This window comes from Schistocerca nitens, chromosome 1 (assembly GCF_023898315.1).
Source record: "Schistocerca nitens isolate TAMUIC-IGC-003100 chromosome 1, iqSchNite1.1, whole genome shotgun sequence".
Lineage (NCBI taxonomy): Eukaryota > Metazoa > Arthropoda > Insecta > Orthoptera > Acrididae > Schistocerca > Schistocerca nitens.
In genome coordinates this window covers 1,029,265,087-1,029,279,593 of record NC_064614.1, presented here as the reverse complement: position 1 = coordinate 1,029,279,593, position 14,507 = coordinate 1,029,265,087, and positions in this window count along the sequence as shown.

The following is a 14,507-nucleotide window of genomic DNA, read 5'->3' as shown; positions in this document are numbered from 1 at the left end:
GTAACCTCTGTTAAGGCCAGTTCACACATCATGTCACGTCACATCCTGTCCCACCAAAACATTCTGCAATGCATTTCAAATGGGAGCATCCACACTGGCTATCCTGTCGCATCACATCATGGCACCATCAGGTTTTCTGAGGAGGAAAGTTTTGACGTTTGACGTCATCCATCCATTTCTGATCATGTTACCCACAAGCACATTTCCTCCTGATACACGGCCTCAGGATGATTTCCATATTTCGTTTTATCCTGGTTTTCGCTTTTGATATCAGTCATTTGTTGTTCGTTATTTGCTTTAAATTGTTTTGTTTCGTTATTTCTTTTGTTGAAATTCATAATAAATTATTACAGATCAATTGAAGCAATGAGAAAGCAGTCTGGATTATACGACACGAGTGTGCTAAATTACTTGCCCTCTTCTACATTTATAAAGTGGATTTTTATAAATAGTGTTACCGTATTTAGCATTTCACTACGAAAAGGATTAGAACATGGCTGCAATTTACAGTGAAAAATGTGGAACTGCATTTTTACATAAAGAAATGCTCTGAAAACATTCAGACACTGCAAATTGTTTGTATCAATATGTATTTGTAGCTATTAATTTTTAAGCAGCTCTCTGAATTTTTGTGTGAAACGGTTTTGCAAGCAACATTCACCAATATTTATGTGGTTTCACTAGCTAACTCCAGTACAAATAAGGCACTTGAACTGCTACAAGCCAAATGCAACATATAAAGAAAACCTATATACCTTCAAGGGAAGCGATTGAGGAAGACATGACTACTGCACAAAAATTTGTACTGGACTAGCAACTAAACTTAACATTAAACCAAATGTACACAGAATGTGATGGCAGCTCATGATACCATGTTCCTTGTATTTATTGCAATTTGATGTAAGAAATAAAAAACTGATGCTTCCAAATTTCTAAAACGTAAAATGCAGAATCTTTTTCTTCAAGGTCCTTGTATAAGGTGTGAAATTCCCGTTCTGTGCCATATAATGACATTTTTCCAGAGCCACTCACTTTCTTTGTGTCGTTATGAACTTCTGTCTCCCTTCTCTATAAGCAAGCTGTGAACCATTTGTGTAAAGTAAATCTCATTTTCATACAAATTTTGACTCCAGAACCCATGGATATAAGCTACCGCATTGTGTATGTGCACTTAGTCCACAAAATCAGTTGAAAATCATCTTGCAAAGATCGCAGTTCCTGCAAGAAGAACAGTTGAGGCCAGCAATGCGAGAAGAGATCATATGACTTGAATTGACTTGATGTGCCATGACATGACAGATAGTGTGAATACACCTCAATGTGATGGTGCCGTGACGTGATAATGCTGTGATGGACAGTATAAATTGGCCTTTAGTCCTGTTTGATATGAGTCCCACATACTTGAGAACCAGTTGCATAAGTTATGTTTAAGCAATCTCTTTTGTAAGGTGGTTGCATTTTCCCTGTATTATATCACCCACTTTACCCATGACTGGACATTCCAGTTCATATCCCCACAGAGGGCTACACCCAGGTACTGATATGAGTTGGCCAATTCCATCAGTGACTCATTGATATTAGTCATACAATAATATGGTTTTTTTTGTGAAGTGCTTAGTTTTACATTTTTTGAACATTTAAACTACAAGTGGACACCGGTGTCCATGAGTAGGCATGTGTGATATTCACTACCCCATCTTTTATGATAAGGTATAGTTTCTTTAGGAATCAGTTAAATGTTTATGTTCATTGTGGCCCTCAGGATATCCATACATGTATCATTGACACTCACAGTTCTTTTACATATACATCTTGACCTTCTGTTATACAGATCAAAAATAAAACACCATCTAGTGCCATCATTTCATATTTGTCTGTAACTTTAAAACCTCTAGTATCCTTGTAGTTTGTTCTAAGGTTGTCAGTACATTTTTTGCTATTGGATGCTATCATAGCTTTCATATCAGTTTCAAAAAGCTTGAAAAATGCATCAATTTTGTCAGAAATATTGTTTCAAAATGGCTCTAAGCACTATGGGACTTAACATCAGTCCCCTAGAACTTAGAACTACTTAAACCTAACAAACCTAAGGACATCACACACATCCATGCCCGAGGCAGTATTCGAACCTGCGACCATAGCAGCAACGCAGTTCCGGACTGAAGCGCCTAGAACCGATCGGCCACAGCGGCCAGCAGAAATAATGTTTGAATAGCTTGCGATACTAGGTGAAACTTTTATAATTTACTGTGCTTATTTTTTGTTTTGCTTTAGAGGCTGGTTTTTTACTCCAGTTTGGACATTTCTCTTTTCTGAAGAAAACCCCAGGTTCTGAATTGAATGGGACAAACATTCAAAATTGTCAGAAAGAAACGAGTATAACACAAACAGGTGTTCACAATATGAAGTGCCCCACTAGCGTTTTCCTTGTGAGACAATGCAGTATTGAGGGCTCTGAGTCACAGAGAGAGGGTAGAGGGAAGGAGGGGGAAAGAGGGTCAGATAAACAAATACCTAGAGCTGCCACATCACAAGGCAGTGAAATTCGGCAATGGGGCAGTCAATACTGCAGCGCACCCACTAAAGCAAGTTGCCAATCTTTGCACCACTTTGAAATATTATTAAGATCTGACTGAATATTCATGGAGCTTCTTTCTAGATAACTGCATCATCTATGAAAAGCCTGAGGTCAAAATTAATATTGTCTGTAAGGCTGTTAATATACAACATTAATGATAAGGGTCCCAACAGTCTTCCTTGGGGCACATCTGAAGTTACTTATACACCTGATGATGACTCTCCATCCAAGATGAGAAGCTGCATCCATTCGATCAAAATGCCCTCAATCCAGTCACAAACGTCAGTTGATACCCCAAATGATCATACTTTTGGCAGTGAGCATAGGTGCAGTCCTGAGTCAAATTTATTTTGGAAATCAAGAAATACTGCATCTACCTACATACTTCGATCCAAAGCTTTCAATTATGTGAAAAGCATGCGAGTTGGGTTTCACACAATCGATGTTTTTGGAATCCATGTTGGTTGACATCGAGCAGCCTGTTTGAGATATCTCATTATGTTTGAGCTCAGAAACCGTTCTAAGATTCAAGAACAAATAGATTTCAATGATATTGGGCAGACGTTCTGTGTATTACTTCTACTACCCTATTACCTCTACTACCCTTCTTGTAGATGGGTGTTACCTCTGCTTTATTCCAAGAACTGGCTGTGGTTTTTTGTTGGAGGGATATACGATTCATTATACTTAGAAGAGGGACTAACTCGGCCGCAAATTCAGAATAGAATCAGATAGGGGTTCCATCAGGCCATGGAGCTTTGTACAGTTTTAACAATTTCAGCTGTTTCTGAACACCATTGCCACTAATACTTGTTTCACTTGTCTTTTCAACGGTATGAGGATTAAATTGGGTCAATTCTCCTGGGTGTCCTTTGTAAAGAAACCTTTGAAAACAGAGTTCAGCACATCAGTTTTGGCTTTGCTACACTCAGTTTCAATTCCTGTCTCATTCGCTAGGGTCTAGACACTAACTTTGGTGACACTAATAGCCATTACATATGACCAGAATTTCTTTGGTGAAAGATTGTTTGACAATATTCTGCTACAGTAGTCACTGAAGGCTTCATGCATTGCTAGCTTGACAGCCAAATGCGATTCATTCAGAATCTCTCTACCTATAGCCCTATGCTTTGTTTTGTTCCTATTATGCAGTAATCTCTGTTTCTGTAGAAGTTTCTTTACAGTGACGGTACACCATGGAGGGTCCCTCCCCTTATGAACTGTTCTGCTGGGTACTTATCTATCCAGTGCATGGTAAATTATTCTTTTAAACGTGAGCCATAGTTCCTGTACATGCTCATACTCTGTGCTGAAAGACTCTATTACTGATTTCTTTTCTAGTTTACTGAACATCTATATCTTCCTGCTTGTTTTAGTCCTTTGTACTTTCGTAAACATTGTTGCCACAACTGTGTAGTAGTCACTGATACAAGTTTCGATGTGGACATCCTCACAGAGGCAAGGTCTATTTGTTGCCATTATATTGTATTTCCATCATGAGCGGTGTTCAGAACTATCTTTTCTAGGTAGTTTTCAGAGAAGGTATTTAGTAATTTTTTATTTTAGGCATCTAGTTCTGTAGGACGAAATTTAGGAGCAAATTTACATGGTCACAGAATGTGTTAGTACATGAAATTGCAAAGAAAAGTAATAACAGATAAAATAAAATGTTTATGAATCCTAAAAACACGTCGAGCTGTTTACATAAACCGCGATTAAAAATATAACTTAGGAATCAGCTCAATGTTTCAAGGAATTCCTCAGCAGAATAGAACAAGTGACCCATGAGGAAACTTTTTAGATTCGAGTTGAAAGCATGCGGATTACTTGCAAAATTTTCGAATTCTTGTGGTAGCTTATGGAAAATGGATGTGGCAGAATACTGCAAGCCTTTCTGCACAAGAGTCAATGAAGTCTGATCCAAATTCAGGCTGTATATCTGCCCAATATTAACTGAGTGACAGCTGCTGATTATTAGAGATAAGCTGATATTGTTAACAAGAAACGACAGTAATGAACGTATATATTGGGAGGTCAGTGTCAGGGTATCCAGACTAATGAACATGAATCGACAACAGTTTCGCAAACTTACATCTCTTATTGCTTGAACTGCCCATTTCTGAACCAAAATACCGTTTGAGCATGTAAAGAGCTACCCCAGAATATAATACCATATCATAAGCGTATGAACATAAGTAAAGTAGACTACTTTTTGTGCCGAACTATCTATCACTTATTTCAGATACTGTTCTAACAGTAAAAATGTCAGAATTAAGACTTTGAACAAAATCCTGAATATGGGCTTCCCATTACAATTCACTACCTGTCTGAAAACCTATAAATCTAAGGTGCTCAGTCTCAGTAATCATATACCCATCCTATGCAATTAGAACTTCAGATTTTGCTGAATTGTGTGTTCGAAACTGTAAAAACTGAGTCTTACTGTGATTTAGCGTTAGTCTGCTCTCTACAAGCCATGAACTTATGTCTTGAACTGTACTATTTGAATCAGTGCCAACATTGCACACAACATACTTTGCTACCAAGCTAGTGTGATCAGCAAACAGAAATGTTTTAGAATCACTTGTAATGCTAGAAGGCGTATCATGTACATAAATAAAGAATAGGATTGGCTCCAGCACTGATCGCTGGGGCACCCATTCTGACCTCACATCATAGGCATTCTCAATACTGTGAAGAATGACCTTCTACTGTCTGTTGTTAAAGTAAGAGGTGAAGCAATTGCCCGCATCTCGTGGTTGTGCGGTAGCGTTCTCGCTTCCCACGCCCGGGTTCCCGGGTTCGATTCCCGGCGGGGTCAGGGATTTTCTCTGCCTCGTGATGGCTGGGTGTTGTGTGATGTCCTTAGGTTAGTTAGGTTTAAGTAGTTCTAAGTTCTAGGGGACTGATGACCATAGCTGTTAAGTCCCATAGTGCTCAGAGCCATTTTTTGTGAAGCAATTATGAGTTACTCCCCATATTCCATAATGGTCCAACTTCTGGAGCTATATTTTGTAACCAACACAGTAGCCTTAGTTAAATCAAAGAAGAAGCCTAGCATTCGAAACCTCTTATTAACCCATAATATACCCCACAGAGAAAAGAGAAGATAACATTTTCAGTTGATAAACCACTTATAAAACCAAACTGTACATTTGCCAGCAAATTATGGGAAATGAAATGATCAATTATCCTTACATGCACGGTCCTTTGATTAACTTTAACAAACACTGGCGGCATAGAAGTAGGTGTAAAATTGCCTACATTATCCCTTTCTCCCTTTTTATAATGTGGCTTTACTACAGAGTACTCTAATTTTTCAGGAAACTGACCAATCCTGAAGGAAGTACAGGACTAACATATGCAGCACAGTACTTTAGTATTCTGGTAGATACACCATCATGTCCATGAGAGTCCTTAGTTTTCAGTGTTTTAATTATTGACTCAGTCTCCCCATTGTCAGTATCACAGAAAAGTACTTCAGATATCAGTCTTGGCAAGGCACTTTCCAAGAGAGTTATATGTTTCCTTGTAGAAACTAAGTTTCAGTTTAATTCAACAGTTATGTTCAGAAAGCGACTGTTAAATATTTTACATATATCTGGCATCTTAGTAACACAAACATGTTTACTGTATACTGACTTTATATCCTTGACTTTGTGTTGGTGACCAGACACTTTCTTCACAGCTTACCAGATGACTTTAATTTTATCCTGTGAATTAGCTGTTCTATTTGCACCCACATACCCTTCGCATTCCTAACAACATTTTTAATCACCTTATAGTACTGTTTGTAATGGGCTACTGCAGCTCGATTGCGACTACTTCGATCATTTTTATATAATTCCAGCATTTTGCTACATAATATCGTTATTCCACTAGTCAGCTATCCGGCTGCTTTTTACTGTGCTTAGAACGTTCTAATGGAAAGCAAAGAGCATGAGAAATGTGTTAAGGAAAGCATTATACGTATTTGTCATCTACGTCATCAGCACTATAAACATCCGGCCCTCTTGTTCCTTAACGTGGTTTGAGAAATTCTATAATGCCATTGGCAGATTAGCTGTTCTACATAATTTGTTATTATGTATCACATTTGTTCGAGTACAAGAAACTTTTGGTGTTAAAATTCGTGCATCATGGTCTGAATAGCCATTCACCCTTGTACTAACAGCATGCCCGTCTAGTAATGAAGAATGAATAAAAATTAATATTGAAGTCACTACACACAACTAATTTTTGGTACTTCCTATAAAGTTGAACCAAGACTCCTCTTTAGCGTGAGCAGAAATACTCTGAAGATAAAGTTAGGGGACCAGTAAACAACAACAATCACGATGTTTACATGTGACACATCTTCCAGAAGACGAAAACCGGTTTTTCCCTGTGGTGTTTACTTGTTAAGATCTGAAGAAAAAATTAGGGGAGCAGTAAACAGCAACAGTGATAATGTTTACCTGCGATACATCTTCCAGAAGACGAAAACCGGTTTTTCACTGTGATGTTTATGTGTTAAGATCTGAAGCAAATTTGCCAGCGTAGTTAAATATGGCGCCTGGAAAACTGCTGCTATAGTTGTGTCCTCGCAGTCTTTCACAGTGGAATGTGTGATTAAAATCTTCTCGGTTTTCAAGCCGTATCATTTCCAATAAAATTCTCGAGCTTTTGATGGCTAGCTCGGTCATCGTCGTCAGCAGTAAAACTATTGACTGTCAGGGTTGTTTTTTTTTTTCTTTATTGTAATTTCATTCCCCTGCCCCATATGGGCAGGAGAGGGCTGGCAGTGCCACAGTCCACTGCTCTTCAGCCAGTTGGCTTTACAAAAATACAGAAGGGCAATTACATCAAAAGGGGGACATAAGAAAACACAGTAAATGGAGATGATGGGAGTTAAAATATACACAAAGATGGGGACAGGCACTGGCAGACAGTTAAAAAGTCGATATAAAGTTAAAAGAACACAGCTGGCAAATCAAAGTGCACTTAAATACCATTGGAAGCAAACACAAGTTAAAAGTTGGGCACAGGATAAAAATCACACAGAGCAAGACACTTAAAAAAACTCTGGAAATGACAGAGCACTCATGAAGAATAAAAAAAAAACTGTTGGTAGGGACCTGCAGAGGGACTGGAGGCTAGAGAGGAAGGAAAAAGAGGGGAGGAAAGTGTGGTGGGGGGCTGGGGGGTGGGAGGAAAAGAAACAGAAGGGGGCAGGAGGTGGACCAAGAGGCAGGAGACGGGCAGGGCGGGAGATGAAGAAGAAAGACAAGGAAGGAGGGAGTGCAGAGACACTGAAGGGGAGCATGGGAGAGGGAGGAGGTGTAGGAGGGGGAAAGCTGGTTAGGAGAGGGAGCCCTGAGGAGGAGGCAGGAGGAAGATGGGGTTCGAGTTGGTAGGAGGGGTAGATGTCAGGGCAAAGCTCATCATCTGGGAGGAGTAGGTGCTGGAAGTTGCGTTGGCAAAGGAGATGGAGGGTGTGGTGATGGGGAGAGGGTGAGACACAACGGTAAAGGTGTGGCAATGAGCTGGGGGCTAGAGAAGGGGGACACCAGGGGATGTGGGAGATCGAGTCAGTGGACAATATACAGGGTATAGATGTGTTCAAGGAAAAGGAGAAGGTGGGGGAAGGGGATGAGGTTGTAGAGGATGCATGTGGGGGCGGAAGGCGGTTATGAGAGGTGAGGCAGAGTGCATAGTGTTCTAGGATTTGGAGGGCTTTTTAGAACCTGGGAGGGATGGAAATCCAGGATACACTGGCATAACAAAGGATGGGGCGGATCAAGGATTTTTAGGTGTGAAGGATGGTGGAAAGATGCAGTCTCCATGTCCGGCCGGACAGGAGTTTCAAGAGGTGGAGTCTGTTGTGGGCTTTGTGTTGGATTGAACAGAGATGGGAAGTCTAGGTGAGGTGGCGGTCGATGGTGAGGTCAAGGTATTTGAGAGTAGGAATGAGGTGGATAGGATGGCCATAAATGGTTAGGTAGAAATCGTGGAGGCAGAAGGAGCAGGTGGTGTGGCCTATGATGATCGCCTGGGTCTTGGAGGGGTTGATATGAAGGAACCACTGGTTGCACCAAGTAGTGAACAGGTTAATGTGGGTTTGGAGAGTACGTTGGGACCATTGAAGGGTAGGATAAAGGGCTAGGAAGGCAGTGTCATCAGCAAATTGGAGGAGATAAATAGGCTGGGGAGGTTTGAGAATATCAGCAGTGTACAGTACATAGAGGAGAGGGGAAAGGATGGGGTCTTGGGGCGCGCTGGTGGAGGGATAGAAAGTATGGGAGTTGGAATTGTGGAGAGTGACATAGGAGGGACGACAGGAGAGGAAGGAAGCAACAAGACAGACGAAATTGAGAGGGAGAGCATAGGTCTGGAGTTTGAAGAGGAGCTGGGGATGCCAGACATAGTTGTAGGCATTCTGAAGGTCAAGGGAAACAAAGATAGTGGAATGATGGGAGTTAAGTTGGAGGGAGAGAAGACTGGTAAGGTTAAGGAGCTAGTTGTCAAATGAGAAGGAAGGCCGGAAGCCATACTGGGTAATGGGAAGGAGATGGTGGTGAATACGGTGGGAGAGGATGGTTTTGAAGACCTTACTGAAAATGGAGGTGAGGCAGATGGGAGGACAGGAAGAGGTATCAGAGGGGGGTTTGTTGGATTTAGGGAACAGCAGAACACGGGAAGTCTTCCACAGCTTTGGGTAAAAGCCAGTGGAGAGGAGAACATTGTACAGGGTAGTAAGGACAGCCAGGAAGGACGGGGGGGGGGGGTGGAGATTCCTTGAGGTGGTGCTAGGTTTCGCCATCATGACCAGTGGTGGCATTGCGTTTGGAGCGGAGGACAAATGTGATGTTGTGTGTGGTGATGGGAGTGTTGATGGCTGAGAGGGGTAACTGATCCAAGTACTGGAAACTAGGGGCGAGTGGTGGGACAGAGGTATCAGTGTAGTCAAGGACAGTGAGGAAGAGGGAGTAATCAGTATGGGGATCATCAGGAATGGAGAAGACCCCAGAGAGGTGGAAAGCAAAATGGGTAGCCTTACTGAGGTTGTCAGGGAAGGGGGGATTGTCCTGGAGAATAGGGTAATGTGGGGTGGGATGGCTACCAGTAAGGTGGTGAAAGACTGACCAGTACTTATAGGATTTGACAGGGAGGTTGGAGTTGAGGTGTGTGCATGTCTGGCGCCAGTGCCTGTGTTTCTTTGCAGAAAGGAGGTTCCGGATGTGTTGCTGTAATTTCCAGTGGCAGATGTGTGCATCCCAGTCATGGGTGCAGAGGAAGGAGTGGTAGAGCCTCTGGATGCACAAAGAAGAAGGACGGCCTGTGGAGGAAGCGTAGGGTGGTTAAGCATCCACAGCATCACTGATGGTCTTCTGAAGGAAAGAAGAGGCATGGGTGATGTCAGCGGGACGGTGAAAGGTGAGGGGATGGCTTGCGACCTGTGAGGCAATGGATTCCCGATAGGCATCCCAGTTGGTGTGGTGGTAGTCATGGAAGGACTTTGGAGAGGCAGTTGGGCAGGGGGCTGTAGGGGGGCCACGGGCAGAGGAGATGGTGAGAAGGATGGGGAGGTCGTCACTACCAATAGGATCGAGAATGTCCACAGTGATACGACCAACTAGGTTGGGGAGGCGTGGATAACATCTGGGGTGGAGTTACTTTCTTGGATGGGTGTGTTGTGTGAGAGGAACAAGGCCACCATGGAGGGTGGCAAGGAACTGATGCCACTGCCAAAGAATTGCAGGGTTACGAATTTGGTTGTTGAGGTCAGTGGCAATGACATAGGTGGAGAAGGTATGGTCAACATGGAAAATGAAGTCGCATGGCAGAGGAGCTGCAGGACGGATATAGATAGCGGCACAGGTAATGGTGAGGAAGGGAAAAATGATGCTGAGGAGAAGGTGTTCAGTCAAGTCACTGATCAGGGTTGTGGTCTGACAGGGAGGTACTTGAGGTGGCCAATATCGACCCCACCTCAGGCGACGGGAAGGGGATTGTTGGTGTGGTGAAGGAGATAGGGAGAGGAGCAGACAGCATGGTGAGGTTGGAGGGTTTCATTAAGGATGAAGGAGTCGACCTGGTGCTGGGAAAGGGTGTGCATGAGGAGGTATTTGTTGGCAGGGTGGTAGCAAATGTTGAGATAGAGGAGACTGGTGATACGCCAGGTGATGGGATGGGGGAAGGAAACAAGGCGAGGAGAGAGGGGCTTAAATGAGGGTGTCTAAGCATGTGAAGGTAAAGTAGGCCTGGTTTTGGGAGTAGTTGGTGTAGGTATTTAAATGGTAAACAGAGTGGGCAGCGAGGGAAATTGGTGGAGGGTATGTGGGTGCTGGAAGGAGTGGATGTTGTGCAGGGTGATGGTTAGGAACTGATGATGTCTTCTGCCATAGGGCGAGGGTGGAGGGAATTGTTGGGGTGGATGGGCAGGTAAATGGGGCGAAAGGGGATGCTTTGCATTTGGAGGAGTATGTGGAGTTGGCTTTTTTTGCACGTGTTGCAGGAAGGGGGAGAGGCGAGGTTAGGACACTGTTTAAGGAAGGGGGTGGTTTTACAATGGGGACAGGTGTGTGTGTGGGGGGGGGGGGTTCATGCAGTTTTGGGTGAGGTGGTCTCTGTACAGGAGACAGCGCTGGCAGCGGTAGGATTGAGGAGGGGAATGGACGGGTCAGTGGGGTGGTGGCGGTTGAAAATTAGGGCTCCCTGTGTGGGGAGGTGATCGATGGAGCAAGCGGAGTCAGTAAAGATACGCATGAGGAAGGTAGGGCCAGAGGAGTTGTAAATACGGTGGGCAGAGCGGATTTCCAGGGTGGGGTGGGCGTACAGTTCCGCCAACCCCTCCGCCTCCGTGATCACAGGGCTGAGTTTTGTGATCGGGGTTGGCTCTATTTACCGGTTATATACCAACGATTACGGCCGCTGGCACCAATCAGCGACGGCCAGAATGACAGAAGGTGACTTGGGCAGCTCACAGCAGCTCCAACCCGCTGCAGAACCGAATGACGTCAGGTGGTGCGAGGGGCTGGCGTCAGATTTGAAACTGCCGCTCCCGCCTCCCAACGAGCGTTAAGCATCCGTTGTTGCTTCCTTTCGACATCTAAATTCCGCTCCAACGCCCTACTCAGTGTGTATCCATGGTAGCTGTTGAAATTGTTGCTGTTCATTCTAATCTTAGCCGCCTCTTTATAACGGAGTGTCAGCATGTAGACGCAAGGGGCCAAGACTTTCATTTTCTCAAACTGTATTTTGTGACCGTTTTCGAGGCAATGCTCAGCTGTGGCCGACTTGGCGAGCTCCCTTTGCTTGACATGTCTCTCGTGCTCACTGCACTGTGCGAATTGTCTGGCCTATATAGACGCTGCCACACTCGCAAAGGACACCATACACACGAAGCACACGAAGAGCTATGTCGCCTGTAATAGGGCGCAACATATCTCGTATCATGGGGGCGGGCCGGAAGACTGGTCTCAGTCCATGTCTTGCAGTACACGTCCTACCTTGTTGCTCGTTGCCCCACAGTATGACAGGAAAGCCCCGAGCTTGGCTTCTTTTGCCTATTCACAAGGCGTCCTTCTTCGGTGACACCTGAAAGTGTTTGCGATGTCTCTTTTACTGTAGTCGTTCTCCCTGAACATGTGCCTCAGCTGCTGGAATTCAGACTGGAGGTGGTCGTCGTCAGAAATAACTTTGGATCTGTTTATTAACGTGTTCAGGACCGCTTTCTTGTGTACGGGCTGGTGAAAATTACCGGCGTTCAAACATCAATCAGAATGCGTCGGTTTCCTGCACACTGAATGACCAAGCCGGCCTCCTGCCTTCCGCTCAACTAAAACGTCTAAGAACGATAGCTTGCCATCCTTCTCCATCTCGAAGATGAATTTAACGTTGGGATGGACATCTTTCATGTGATGCATGAACTGCTGCAGTTTATTTTCGCCATGAGACCATATAAGGAAGGTATAATCAACGAACCTAGGGTAGCAAGAAGGAAGCAACACCGCAGAGGTCAGAGGCTGCTCTTCAAAGTGCTTCATGAAGAAATTCGCTACTGCAGGAGACAGTGGTGCACACATTGCTGTGTCATCCGTTGTTTCCTGATATTCGTCGCGCTACAAGTAATACGTTGTCGTTAGAACATGAGGGACGAATTTGACAATTCCGGGTGGAAACTGTTGGGCCAAAAGATCCAGCATGTGTTGTACTGGCAACCTCGTAAAAAAGTGACACCACGTCCGGACTAACAATTACATCGTTTCGACCTATTTTCATTTTCTTGTGCGTTTCAAGAAATGTCTGCGAGTTCAAAGTGACCCAATTTTGGCACTAACAATCCTTCAAGATGTTTTGCCAGTCTGTACGTGAACGAGCTGATTGCACAAACAATGGGACTAAGAGGAACATGCTTCTTATGTATCTTCGGCAGTCCATAAAGCCTGAGAGATCTGTTGACGCGAGGCATTAATTTCTTCATTACTTCATCTGGTAAACCAGATTCCTTTAATAACTTCTCTGTTCCTGACTATGGCCTATGTCGGATCGTGACTAAGCCTCCGGTATGCATCATCTTCTAATAAATGTAGCACCTTCAGGTGGTAGTCTTCGGTGTTCAGAACCACGACGACGTTTCCTTTGTTGGGTGGCAAGACAACCAGGTCCTCGTTCTCATGCAATAGGCATACGCCACGTCGATCCTTCTGGCTAATATTTGATTTTGGTAGCTTGGCTTTCGATAGTATATGTCTGGCAGTTAGTCTCACGTCCTCAGATGCTTCGAGCGACAGATGCCTAATGTACTCCTATATTCCGCTAACAATCTCCAAAATTGGCAGACGCCGTGGGATTGGTGAAAAATTAAGGTCTTGACTCAGCGCTGCCACAGAGCCGTCGTCCAGTTCATGTTTGGAGAGATTAACAACTGTTCTGTGGGCCATGTCAGTTCCTCCATGATTAAGTAGTCAAACTTGTTCCATTGTTTAGACGTTGTCTTGCACTAACTAGCACACTGTTGTCGTGCTGTCGCTACGTCCACCTACTCCCAGTGGAATAGCGACAGAGTTGATGACAAAAATTGATGACAATCAAACAGATTTCTGGCATTAAGATCAAGTTCATATCTTATCTGCCGTATCCTCTATTCTCAGTATGGCGTGACTTATCCTCTTCAAAATTCTTTCCACTGTAGCATGTGGTGCTTAACTACAGCAACGTGAGCAACTACCTCCTTGTCACATGTATCGTTTCAAAAATGGTAACGAACTCAGCAGATGTGATTTTTTGCGCAGTTTTTTCAGAAGTCTCACACTGCGCATTACATCCTCACTGTAGGGGAAACATATGTCTCTTGGCAGTCTTTCGAGGCGTCATTTCTGAATAACCTCTTCTCGATTTTCAAGTTGCATCAATTCGAATAAAATTCTCGAGCTTTCGATGGCCTGCCATTGTGGTCAGGAGAAAAACTACTAACTGCCGGGGTTGGCACTATTTCCTGCTTGTACGGCTATGATTACGGCCACTTGCACCAATCTGAGAGGGCCGGAATCACGCGTGTGAGGAAGGTGAGTTGGGCAGCTCATAGGGGCTCCAGTCCGCCCCGGGACCGAGTGACGTCAGGTGGCGCGAGGGGCAGGCGCCACATCTGAAACTGCCGCTCATGCCCCCCTACAAGCGTTAAGCATCCGTCGTTGCTTCCTTTCGACATCCAGAGCCCTCCCTACTCCCTGCTTTGTGTGTACCCCTGGTCTCTGTTGACACTGTTGCTGCCCGTTCTAATCTTATCCATCTCCTTTATAATGGAGTCCCTGTATGTTGAAGTATGAGCCAAGTCTCTCGTGTTCTCAAACTGTATTTTGTGGCCGTTTTCGAGGCAATGCTCAGCTATGGCGGACTCGTTGAACCTTTGCTTAATATCTCTCTAATGCTCGGTACAACGCTCAAG